This window comes from Peromyscus californicus, unplaced genomic scaffold (genome assembly GCF_007827085.1).
Source record: "Peromyscus californicus insignis strain IS unplaced genomic scaffold, ASM782708v3 Scaffold_5__1_contigs__length_169319896, whole genome shotgun sequence".
In the NCBI taxonomy this organism is placed as follows: Eukaryota; Metazoa; Chordata; class Mammalia; order Rodentia; family Cricetidae; genus Peromyscus; species Peromyscus californicus.
The window spans coordinates 53,029,034-53,041,084 of NW_026294573.1; the positions used below are offsets into that span (position 1 = coordinate 53,029,034).

A 12,051-nucleotide genomic window follows, 5' to 3' on the forward strand; every position below is an offset into this window, starting at 1 on the left:
TTTAATAGTCACTGGATACCCCGTGAGCATGGCTATGGCGGAATCCAAGTCTAGACTCCTTCCTTTGCTGAACTTTTTAAATTGAAACAATTTATTATTCTATATGTATAGGTGTTTTGACTGTGTGGATGTCAGTGTACCACTTGCCCAAGGAGGCCAGAAGAGGATGTCAGCTCCCCAGGAACTGGAGTTGCAGACAACTATGAAGCTCCATGTAGGTGCTTGGGATTGAACCCAGGCCCTCTGGAAGAGCAGCCAGTGCTCTTACCCACCAAGCCGTCTCTCTAGCCACCTTGCTAATGTCTGGCTTCTTCTCTTTCTGTTTAGGCTCCAAGCAAATTGTTTCATAGACAGTTGCAGAAACTAGAGACCAAAGGGTCCACTCTGTCCTTAACTCCATGAAGCTGGACAAACCCCCCTCTTACTAGATCTGTGCCCTTGAACCTGTTGTCCATGAGAAGGCTATAACCTACCTAATATGACCATCAGCTAGTTAAGTAAGCATCCTTAGCATTTGTACAGGGCAATGTGCACATAACAACTATTATTGTAACAATGTAAGTATCTGTATTATATGTAAGCCCTAGTTTTCTCACCATAAAATAGTTACAACGGAGAATAAAACTATTAGTGAATATTCATAACTTTACCTGTGACGCCTTCTGAGTAATTCTTTTCTGAGGTAATGTCAGGCACAGCCTGCCTGCTTCATTATTGCTCTGTTTCTATGTAGACTGGGTTATCCAGAGAGAATAAAGGCCTGGACAGCGGAACCAGCACTCACTGGAATTCCTGGGGAGAGGGCAGAGAGAATCTGATGGAGGTGAATTGTGCCAGGTGGGGAAGAGGGTGGTGGAGGTGCTAGGAGATGTATCTGTGCAAAGCATGCTGGGAACAACGCTCTGCCGCTGGAGCAGCTGCTCTGCTGGAGCAAGGTGCCCAGAATAGCAGAGAGGAGAGGCGAAGTTTTGCTTTGCACTAAGAATGCTCTTCCCCTTCGGTATTTTCTCTGGAGACCGCAGTGAAGGTTTGGATTGCTTCCAATTAATTTTTTATCTGCTTAGCTGCTGTTTCTTTGAACACAGCACTGAGCTTAGACTGGGTCAGGAGGCAGCCATCTTTATCTCATTTGCAGAGGAGTCGTAACTGCTCGCTCGGTCCCAGGTGCTGTGGAGGGACGAGTAAAGGATGAATACAGAGAAGGTGCTTAATTGACATTGGCAACTGTTTTTATTATTGTGTTTGGTACTGTCTCTGTAGCCAGAGGCTGCCAGCAAAGGTCACCAGTGGGAGTATGAGCAGTTTTCTGGCAAGCAGTCACTACAATGAAAGCTCCATTATTCTCTATGTAAACTGGGGATAGCAGCCATGTTGTTTTTCCAGAAGCCATCAAGTCAGTATCCTTCAAAGTGTAAGGCAGGCAGGCACCATAGCATGAGCTCCTAATAGCGCTAGTCACGAAGCCGAGAAAGCAAAATCTGACCTTGACTGTGATGTATGACAAACACACGTCATGGGGCCTCAGTATCTCCAGTAGCACATGGAGATGATGTCCAAGGTCCTGTTAGATTTCTCTTCTCTCAGCAGTGGAATCAGCGAAAATGACTGGATGGACACTCACTACTTGCAAAACCCTGGGCTGGAGCTGCAAAAGGTTTGCAGAAGCAGGGAGACAGGTCTTGACTTGAAAGGGGCCACAGTGTGGCTGGAGGGACGATGTAAGTAGAGGCCTAATGAAAGTCAGCCTGGACTGCGTCCTGTATGCCTAGTCATTGTGTGATGTCTCTGGGCTGCTGTCCGGTGGTTTAAACCCGGGGTGCGACTTCCAGAAACATGTTTTCCTCGTGATTTTGCCTACTATTTTGCTCTATTTTCTAAGATGAGTCTAGGTAAGAGAATATCTGAAGCTGAGTGATTTATCACAAACAGGAATTTACTTGACTCATCATACTGAAGACCCGGAAGTCCAAGAGTGTGGTGTTGGCATCTGCAGAGGGACTTTGTGTCGTACCCTGTGGGAGGAAGCAGAGAGCAAAGAAAGGGAAAGAGCATTTGAGCAAGTGAGGGCCAAACTCGTTTTTTGTAAGTGAGCCTACTCTCTCAACAGCTAACCCACTCATTCATCTACACATCGGGGCACACCCCTGGTGACCCCATCACCTCTTGTCAGGTCCCACTCCCCAACACTGTTGCCATGGTTTAAATCCCGACACACAAACTTTGAGAAATAGATTAAAACATGGCACCCACATTAAGCACAACAAAACAACCCAGATCACAACAGTACACAACTTTCCCGTGTACTGCCAAATAGCATACCAAAAGAGTCCCATCTGCTTCCAGAAAACACTCAGATGATAGAAGTTTCTAGAGCCCCCATCTTTTTGGTTCGTCTCTGATGATGCCCATCCATCCTTCAGCTAGCAAGCTGCTGAGACTAAGTGTCCATCATCCTTGTTTGGCGCACGTGACATACTGGATACACTGCATACTGAGCTAGTAGAAGACTAGATAGGGTATTGTGCAATTAAAGAAAAAAAAAACAATATTGGTTCCACCCAGATATCTGGGGATCACTTTTCATCTTCAGTTTTGTTTAAACTGATCCCTGAGTGGGCAGGCTGTGTGTATTTGATCCAAGAAAAACCTTCCTCCCAACCCCGGAGGTAGAAGCCACAGCCCATGAAAGCTCTGAACAGTCTGCACCTGGGGCTCCTGCGAAGCATCCATGCTGGTGCCTCAGAAGTTTTCAGCTGGATTCTGACCAAGGACAATAATGCTTGGTATAGCAACTGCCCATAGAGATGCAAGGGTGCCTCCCACCCCGCCTCTACACAGAGAGGTCAGTCTCTGCCCATGAGATGCTTCCACTGAAGGACCCAGGAAGGAGGAGGGGAGCTGGATTCCTGGGAAACATTTACTCCAAGTTGTGGTTTCCAAACTATCTAGACAGCAGCCTACAGCATTAGAGTACAAATCCTTGTGGTCTACTGAGCCCACTCACTCCCAGGTTCCAGGAGGAGTGGGAGTGGTAATAAAGGATTAAAAGGAAAGAGAAAAATAAAGTGGTAATAAAGTAAATTCTCAAGATACCTATCAACAAAAGTTTCCAAAAATGATCTTATGAGTAATAGAAGTTAAAAGAATAAGAATAAATAGCATCCAAGACTTAGAGCAGGCGAAGGTCATAGTTGCAAACTTTTAACCCACTCTAGCAAGCTTGCAGAGGAGGAGGTCATAAAAGGAGGTCAAATAGCCGGATGGTACTCCGCTGGCCCCCAGAGTCACTGCTCAGTAATCTGTCCTCTTCCGGGGTGCTGCCTTTCATTTGGGAGTCTGGCCTGGATGTCCCCGGATACTCTTTGGCTGGGTCCTGAATGAAGTGGGTTGGCACTATGAATTCCAGTTCCAACCTTGGAGACTTGGGACTCCAAAGGAGGGAGTCCCAGGCATAGGAAAGGTGTTCACAAAGTTCTGCCTTGCTGGGAAAAGCACAAATATCTTCTCCACTAATAACACAGCGCCCTTTTTGAGAATGGCAGGAATCCCAGACCTTAGCCTGGGTGACTACTCAGGAGTCTTGCAGTGTTGTTTGGTGGTGTTGGGAGGCACTCTTCCTTGCAGACTGTACACTATACTATATTAGTGTTCTTAGCACTCTTGTAACAGACAATTTTTGTTTGTTAATGCCAGTATTTAATTAAGTAATGTGTTTTGTTCCTAATTCTTTATAACAATAAAATCACATTGTTATGTTGCTTACCTTTAAGAATCAGAATTTTGGGTTCACTTACAGCTCTTTGGAAACTCTTACCCTGTTCCATTGGAGCAGGGACTTTGCTGTGGGAATTATAGATTTTAGAAGTAGGGTGTTTCCAGGATCCCTTTAAAAAAGTATTTATTTATTTGTTTGTTTGTTCATTTATTTATTTATTTGTTTTTAAATTTTGGTTTTTCAAGACAGTGTTTCTCTGTGTATTGCTGGCTGTCCTGGAACTTGCTCTGTAGACCAGAAGGCCTTGAACTCAGAGACCTGCCTGTCTCTCCTTCCCAAGTGCTAGGATAAAAGGCATGCACCACTACTGCCCAACTTCCAGGATGCTTTTTAAGAGCTCCAGAAGTTAAGAGTGGTCACACATGCCTATAATACCAGCACTTGGGAGGAAGATTGGGTGTTCAAGTCATCCTTGGCTACAAAGCAACTTTGAGGTCAGCCTGGGCTGCATGAGACCCTGTCCAAAACCAAACAAAAACACTACAGATGACTCACATGAGCAAGAAGAAGGCTTAGTTCTTGCCATCAAGGAGCTTCCAGCCCACCAAAAGGAATTAAATAATAGTACAAGGACGAAAAAGAAAAGATGGCAGTGTATATCTAGCATGCATGAAAGCATTCCAGCAGAGTAGTGTAAATAATTTTCAAATATATCTGATAAGAAGTTGATATTTAGAATAATATAAACTGGACATGATGTTGCATGTAATGCTGTAACCCCAGCATGCAGCAGGCAGAGGCAGGAGAATGGTTGCAGGTCTGAGGTTCACACAGTAGGACTTGTAACACATCTTTCTTCAAAGCACGTGCAATTGTATCGCAGCCTTCTGAAACTGAGGTCTTCCCTGGACACTTTCCTGGAGGACCACCTGCAGGCTGGCTGACGTGCGAGCAGAGTAAATGTGAGACAGAATAACTTCCAGCAGGGAGTAGGTTTGCAAAACAAGGCACAAGTCAGTGATGTCCTGTGCATCCACGTACAGTGATTACTGTAAAGCAACCATGACTACATTTTCAAGTGCCTATATGATTAGATTTTAAACACAATATGGAAGTCACAATTGAATTTGCAGGTAGTAATTACTAGTGTACTTATTTCCTGAAGAGACTGTATTCCAGACTGTTCTGCTTGCCCTTAGAACACTTCCATTGCATTTGATTTTTAATTTCCCTGTACACCCAAACCAGCTAACCGGTGCTCCCAAGCACACAGGCCAGGTGCTAGGAGACAATCCACTGTGTCTGGGCACTGCCACCAGGGGCAGTTTCTGCTGTCATCTGCTGAGGTGGGAGGATGTCTCATCGTATACTTACTAACACTCAGGATCTTCTCTTGAAAGCATTTTTGTTGTTGTTTGTTTATCTGTTTTAATATAATGTGTAAGAGACTGTGTTTCATGACTTACAACGGTGTGTTATCATTAGGAAAACTGAGGTTCCAATTTTGTGTCTGATAGTCTCAGAACCTCAGCTTTGTGCTTCTATTGCAAAAATAACAGCAAACAGCATTTGGGGTTGGACCTACAGTGCCTAGCATAAACCAGAGTGATACTGAGGCTGGGGCCTTAGCTCAATGGTAGGGTGTTTGCTTTATATGCATGAGGCCCTAAATTCAATCCCCAGAAGTAGAGAAAAAAAATTTTTTTCAATAGTGTCTTTTTCATGACGAACTTATAAAATTAAATATTTTAAGATTTGGGCCATTTGCATATTTTCTTTGTTGAATCGTCTCTTCTGCCTCTTTTCCCTCCTTATTTGCATCTTGGTTTTACAGTGTGTTTCAGTCAAAGATTAAGTTCATTATAGAAGGCAGGAGAGATGTAGATGAAGGTCTGTGCCCCTCCATCCCAATCCCCGTGGCTTATGCCGCCTTTCTGACTCTACACTTTCCCTTGCTTTAGAGAATCCATCTTTTGAGTGACTCACCTGCCTGGATTGCTCTACCCATGACTTCCCACTGAGGATTTCTTTCCTTTCCCATTTAGTTTCATGCTGTGGGAGACTGTGGCCAAGACCAGTCTGCTCTGAGAGGCAGTTTTGGTCAGTGTGTACCTGATACATTGGCAGATACCTCTTCCCAGTCTGTGTCATAGTGGGCCTGACAAGTAGTTACCCTTTTTGAAGAGAGTGCAGAAGCCTAAGAGACCCCTTAGACATGGCCACAAGCTTGGGGGTTGAATATTGCCAAGCCCCATTTCAGTGGAGATAGACAATTCAATTTTTCAATGATGAAATAGAAGGAACATTGGCCATAGAAATTGAGTATTCCTCTATTGCAAAAAGAATCAAACCTCTCTCTTGGTAATAATTCTTAGCAGAAAAGTCATTGAAGAGAAATGTGCTCAGTCCCAGGGATTCTCTGGTGACTCAGAGGTAACAAGATTAGCTGTAAGTCTAAAGAGTGCAGCCCAGAGGTGGGGGGACACTGCCTGATTGCAGAGTCATCTTCCCAAAGCAGCCCAGATCTCTCTCTCACACACACACACACACACACACACACACACACACACACACACCCCCCGCCGTGAGAACGTGACTGGAGTGCCCTGGAAGAGCTCCCCTCAAGGTGGCACACAGTTTAGGCTGTGTTGTTTAGTGGAAAGAGGAAATCTGGCTTGAATTGCAGCTGCTGGGTCTTGTTTTAGCTCTGGAACCCTGGGAATACACTTAGCTTCCCCGTCTGGGGGGCTGGGGGCGGGGACCAACACACAACCGGACACATAACTCCTTGCCTCTTGGAGTTTGAGAGAGGGCATTTGGCGGGTTATAGAGACGCCAGAGAACTTCTCTTTTGTGAGTTGCAGGCATTCAGCCCAGTGCCTGGTGCACGTGCACTTTTGGTGACCAGAAGACAGTGAAACTGGAGTTACAGGTGGTGAGTCACCTGATGTGGGTGCTGGGAACTAAATTCAGGTCCTCTGGAAGAGCAGAAAGTGTTCTTCACTGCCAAACCCCATATTTGAGTTACACATAGTACTTGTACATATTTGTGAGTACAGTGTGATTTATTATATTTTTACGTGTGCGTGTGTGTGTGTGCGTGTGTGTGTGTGTGTGCGCGTGTGCGTGTGTGTGTGCGCGTGTGCGTGTGCGTGTGTGTGTGTGTGTGCGTGTGTGTGTGTGTGTGTGTGCGTGCGTGCGTGCGTGCGTGCGTGTGTGTGTGTGTGTGCGTGTGTGTGTGTGTGTGTACACTCAGTCTATGTGGTGGTCAGAGGACACCTTGTAGGAGTTACCTCTTTCCATCACGTGGGTTGATGGGAATGGAACAGTTTGTCAGGTTTGGCAGCAGGCCCCTTTACCCACTCAGCCATCTTAAGGCCCCTAGCATGGTCTGTATATTTATCAGGTAGTGGTCAACTCAGGGAGATTAGCCCATCCGTCAGATTATACTTTTACCACAGAACATCTAACTATAACATTGCTCCCTTGAGGGACCTCCCCATCCTTTCTGCCCCCCCTTCTCTTTGAGATCTACCGCTTTACTCTGGTGAGAGGCCTGAGGTAGAGATGCTCTCCAGGCACACAGGGAATGTCTATCTATAGGAGCTGTGGATAAATTCTTTTCACATGTTTTCCGGTGACTGTGGTGGGGGTCAGGGACACAGACCCAGAGGCCACCACTGTGGCAGAGGACAGACGGTCAGGGTGCCGTGGCAAGGTGACCATTGCATGGGGGAAGATGTGTGAGATTCAGAGGACAGGCAGGCCAAGAAGGTGGCAGAGCCTTTGAGACTGTGGGTCCTAAAGAAAAGGGTGGGCATGGAGGACTCTGTCCTGAGAGAGGAAAAGACTGTGTCTGTCTGAGGCACCCAGAGCAGAGGGGAGGGTGTCTAACTGGAGAGGCATGAGACAAATGGAGAGTCTTCTCTTATTCCCTTCCACAGGCATGTTTTGTGTTTCTAGCTGTCCTCCGGATAGTTCAAAAGTAATGGGTTATAGCTGAATTTTTTTTTTAGTCTTTGGGGGCCCGTTACCCAGCTCCCAAATAAATACACAGAAACTTATTTTTACTTATGAATGAATGCCTGGCCTTAGCTTGGATTCCTTCTAGCCAGCTTTTCTAACTTAAATTATCCTGTTTCTCTTTAACTATGATTTGCCTCTGGGCTTTTTACCTTTCTTTCAATATATCTTTCTTTTTACTCTGTGACTGGCTGGGTGGCTGGGTGGCTGGCCCCTGGCGTCCCCCTCTCCTCCTTTTCTCTCTCCTTTCTCCTCTTTTTTTCAAGCCTAGATTTCTACTCCTATTTATTCTCTCTGCCTGCCAGCCCTGCCTATCCTTTCTCCTGCCTTGCTATTGGCCGTTCAGCTTTTTATTAGACCAATCAGGTGTTTTAGGCAGGCAAAGTAATGCAGCTTTACAGAGTTAAACAAATGCAGCATAAAAGAATGCAACACATCTTTGCATCATTAGACAAATATTCCACAGCATAAACAAATGTAACACATCTTAAACTAATAGTCTACAACCATGGGCAGTAGGCCTTTCAAATGTATCTCAGAGGGGATTTGCTCCTCAGCGCCTTTTCCATATAACCTTAGCATTCCGGCTGCCTTGCGGACCCTTTTCTAGCTGACTGTCTGGTTCTTGAGTGACGCACACACTTCTAACAATTGAAAAGCATACATGCCAATTCTATAGCTTTGTCTACAGCCATACACATTACTCTGTGCCCTTTCAGAAAGTCTGTTCGTCTCGAGGTAAAGCAAGATGCTTGGGAATCTTCCAAGAAAAAGACTGAGAAGAACACAATTCCACCCCAGGAATTTGACTCCTGGGAGATCCAAGGGAATTCTTTTAGACCGTCTGTCTTTTTTTTTTTTTTTTTTTTTCCCTTTACCTGTATAACAGGAACACTAGACCTTGGCCAGTCTGCACTAAGCACTGGTGTGGGGAGAAAAGGGGCGCAGAATGGAAAGGAAGGGCTTTTTATGTGTATTAGGGAGATGCAGGCTGCAGTTCAGGGTGAGATAACACTTGGTGCCAGCATCAAGTTCAGCGCAAGTTTGATGTGAGCCTGGGCCGAGCTGGAAAGAACGTCAATAGTTAGTGCCTATGATAGAGAGCTGCCTTCGACATGTCTTACAGGTCCAGTTGGAGCCCTGGTGGTTGATATTGGGGACTCATGTCTCTCCAATACTGTTGTATTCAGCCTGTATACACGAAGCATAAGACTCTTGGGACCTCTGTTGGACCAGGTCACCCCGTCTGTCTTCAGGAGGAACAGGAGCAGTGTCAGGTTTGGAGAGGTGGGCTCCACCTCACACCTGCCTCTGCTTTGAGAGCTGTAGCAACTCCAGGTTGGACTCCAGATTGCTGGGCCCTCCAGCAGTTAGAAATCCTGCTGGGGGCAGGAGCCACAGAAAAGGAGTTTGTTTGTCACTGTAGGTACTTGCTTTTTTTTTCTCTCCTGCCGGATAGGGCACATGTTGGGGTTCTAGGGCATCAGACTGGTGGGCAGCAGGAAGTGAGAACTGCTAGTCTGGCCCTGGGAATTCACCAGACATTACTCTATCCACCCTGAAGCTGACTTTCATTCACTTAATTATCCCAGCCTTGGGGTGAGGGGGAGGGGAAGGGTGCTTCTAAAGCAGAGCCAGGATGACAGACAGCCCTGAAGCCCAGCAGGTTCCCAGTCCTTAGGAGGCCACATCACTATTACAAGCATTTTCATTGACCAGCTGGAGGGGGAAGGTGGGAACTCCTTCTCCTGGGTTCCCAGATTTGGAGGCATCAAGGAGAAGATTGTGGTGTGTGTGTGTGTGTGTGTGTGTGTGTGTGTGTGTGTGTGTGTGTGTGTGTGTGTGTGTAGGGGGGTGTCTTTGGGTGTATCCCCCTAAAACAGCGGCAGTTCCCCAAGAACAAAGTCTGCACCTGAGAGACCTGAGCACTCTCCATTTTCCTGTCTGATCCAGTATTAACTTACTGAGCGTAAATTCGTTTCTGACCCAGCTTGCTTATTTCAGAGAGCAAAAAGGAAGTCAGTATTTGCTTTTTCAACAAGGTCACGGGTCACTTGACCTTTAACAAACAGCTGGGAAGCGGACTGGGCTGTGCTGAACTCAGCTCCATCTCTGCAGCTTGAAGCCGGCCTCCTGAGAGGCGGGTCCTTCCTGCTAGGGCTGTGCAGAAGAATGGAGGGGTGCTTGAGGGGGGTGATGTGTACACAGCTTGCTACCCAACTGACCTGTCTTCTCCAAGAAGCCCCAGATCCAGCAGCTGCATGTGAGCTAAATAAGAGAAACACATGAAAAAACATGTGGAAATGGAATTAATGCAATTGTGTTAATGTGCGCCTTGCTAACCAGAATCCTACCACCCCATTTCCTGGTGAGTGGGAAGTGAGCCTGGCTAAGAACTCAGCAGGTAGAATCTTTTAGGAGTGCATCTGACTTCTTTGGTGCCCCAGCTTCAGCGCCCCCACAGATGAGCTGGGCCATCAGATGCCTCCAGGACCACTTGGAAAACTGGGGTCCTAGGATGGGGAATGAAAGCTCTTGTCTCAGCTGCAGGATCGCCCCAGGTGTGGGAGGCATTCTTTTCTCTTTTGGAAAGAGGGCTTTGTCTCTGTCAGGTGATCACGGAGGGCCCAGGCGGCTGCTATTTTGGTGTGCTCCCATGCTAAATATTTGACTTGGTAAGGTTGAATTGTCCAAGAATTCTGTGGCAGGGAGGCTGTGCATTGAGCCAAGCTCTCTTTTCAAGGAAATCCAAGGTGCTATTTATTTTGGCATGCAGCCTGTTCTGCGATGAAAAGCGGCATTTTTATTATTGCAGAAGAAAGAGGGGTTTGACGGGGAACAAAAATGCAACACGGGTCTCAGTTTCAGGACTAAGGAAGAGGCTTTCTTTATACTTCGACTTGAGGTTAAATGAGGTTTGAAAATGGCATCATAAAAGGAATAAATGTGGATGGGGGAGGGAGTGGGGGTGGGTGAAGACTTCCAGGAGTTGGGCTGACCTGAGGAAACTATTTCTAACATGGCCTGGCTGCTGACACTGACTGTCTTGGCCCTTCCCCCCTCACTGTCCCTTAAGTTTGGAGGGACACTTGCCATCCTGCCCCTAATTGACTGGGGACCTTCAGGTTGGCCACGTAGCCTCTGGCTGCCTCTGTCCTCATCTATAATTCAGAGCCAGCTCCCCAGGCTTGCTTGCATTGGGGAAGTGACACTTAGGGCTCGGCACCTGTTCCTTTCTCTCCGTGGGTTCCGTTTGAAGATAAGCTTGCTCCCCCTTACTCGTTTAAACACCATGCACAGTATGTCCAACATGTTTTAAATGTGGAGAGTCGGGTGATAACAGGGGTGCGTCTTGGGAGAATCCTGACCTTTAGAGGCTTGCTGATAAAGGAGAGAAGCACTAGAAAGAGATAAAGCTATGTGCTCTCAAAAGGTTGGGGCTGTAATGAGCTATTGAGAAAGGCTAGGCTCTGAGTGGGGATCCTTGAGACTGGGGCAAACCACGGACAACAGCGACAGATGCTGAAAGGTCTTCCAACTGTGGATACAGCCTCGCAGGCTGGTTTTAAAATGCCGTGTATCAAAGCTTTAAATGCTCCAGATGGTTGTGGGATTTAAAGGGGCGTTATGTCCAGCAAAGTTATCCTCTACTCATGTTGTGTTCGAACGGAGTAGCATGTGATGGTGTGGTAGTTATCCTTTCCTATTTACCTAACCGCCAAACACCCGCCCAACTCCAGGGAAGCCTCCTGAGCCAAACTCCACCATGTGTGCTGTAAGAATCATGGAGGAGAGTGGACCCAGCTCGGGTGGGGCGTGGGGAAGGAAAGGGTGAATTCCTTCATTTCTGCTCTGTGTTCTGAGCCCTTCACAGGGCCCTTCCTCAGAGAGCTGGCTTTCAACTCCACTTAATATCTGTAGCCTTGAAGTGATTAGTTTTAGTAAAATGCGAGTGGAGGTAAACCTTAGAGGCCTCCATGGAGTTTTTCATCCTGAAATCAGGCCTTATGTGTGTGGAAGAGTTCCTTGAAGTGATTTGATCCCACGTTTGATGGACTGCATTCGGAATTCTAGCCAAAGTCGGTAACTAATGTCCCCGGGTGCTGGTTAGTTTAGGGTTAGTAGCCATGGTCCAGCTACACATGGTGGGTGGTATCCTGCCTCAGAGAAGCTGCCTCATGAAGGCTCAAGCAGTCCCCCTCCTTTCATGAACTGAGTAACGAAGGAAGAATTGTCAGAAAGGTTCCCCTCCCAAGGGGACAAGGGACAGCCACAACAGCTGTGAACTGGGCTGGCCTGCAGGACGGACAGGC

The 12,051-nt window shown here is 46.8% G+C and overlaps 1 protein-coding gene and 1 long non-coding RNA gene across 2 annotated transcripts in view; one reads left to right on the forward strand and one right to left on the reverse strand.

Moving 5' to 3' along the window:
* LOC128096574 (uncharacterized) overlaps positions 1-1,027 on the reverse strand; it is a 122,515-nt gene extending 121,488 nt beyond the window's left edge. The window contains exon 1 of the long non-coding RNA XR_008213676.1: positions 651-1,027. This is a non-coding gene — a long non-coding RNA (uncharacterized LOC128096574). The remainder of the gene's footprint in view (positions 1-650) is intronic.
* Positions 1-12,051, forward strand: part of Kank4 (KN motif and ankyrin repeat domains 4) — a 71,230-nt gene that overhangs the window by 21,837 nt on the left and 37,342 nt on the right. The gene's annotated exons all lie outside the window — the stretch shown is intronic.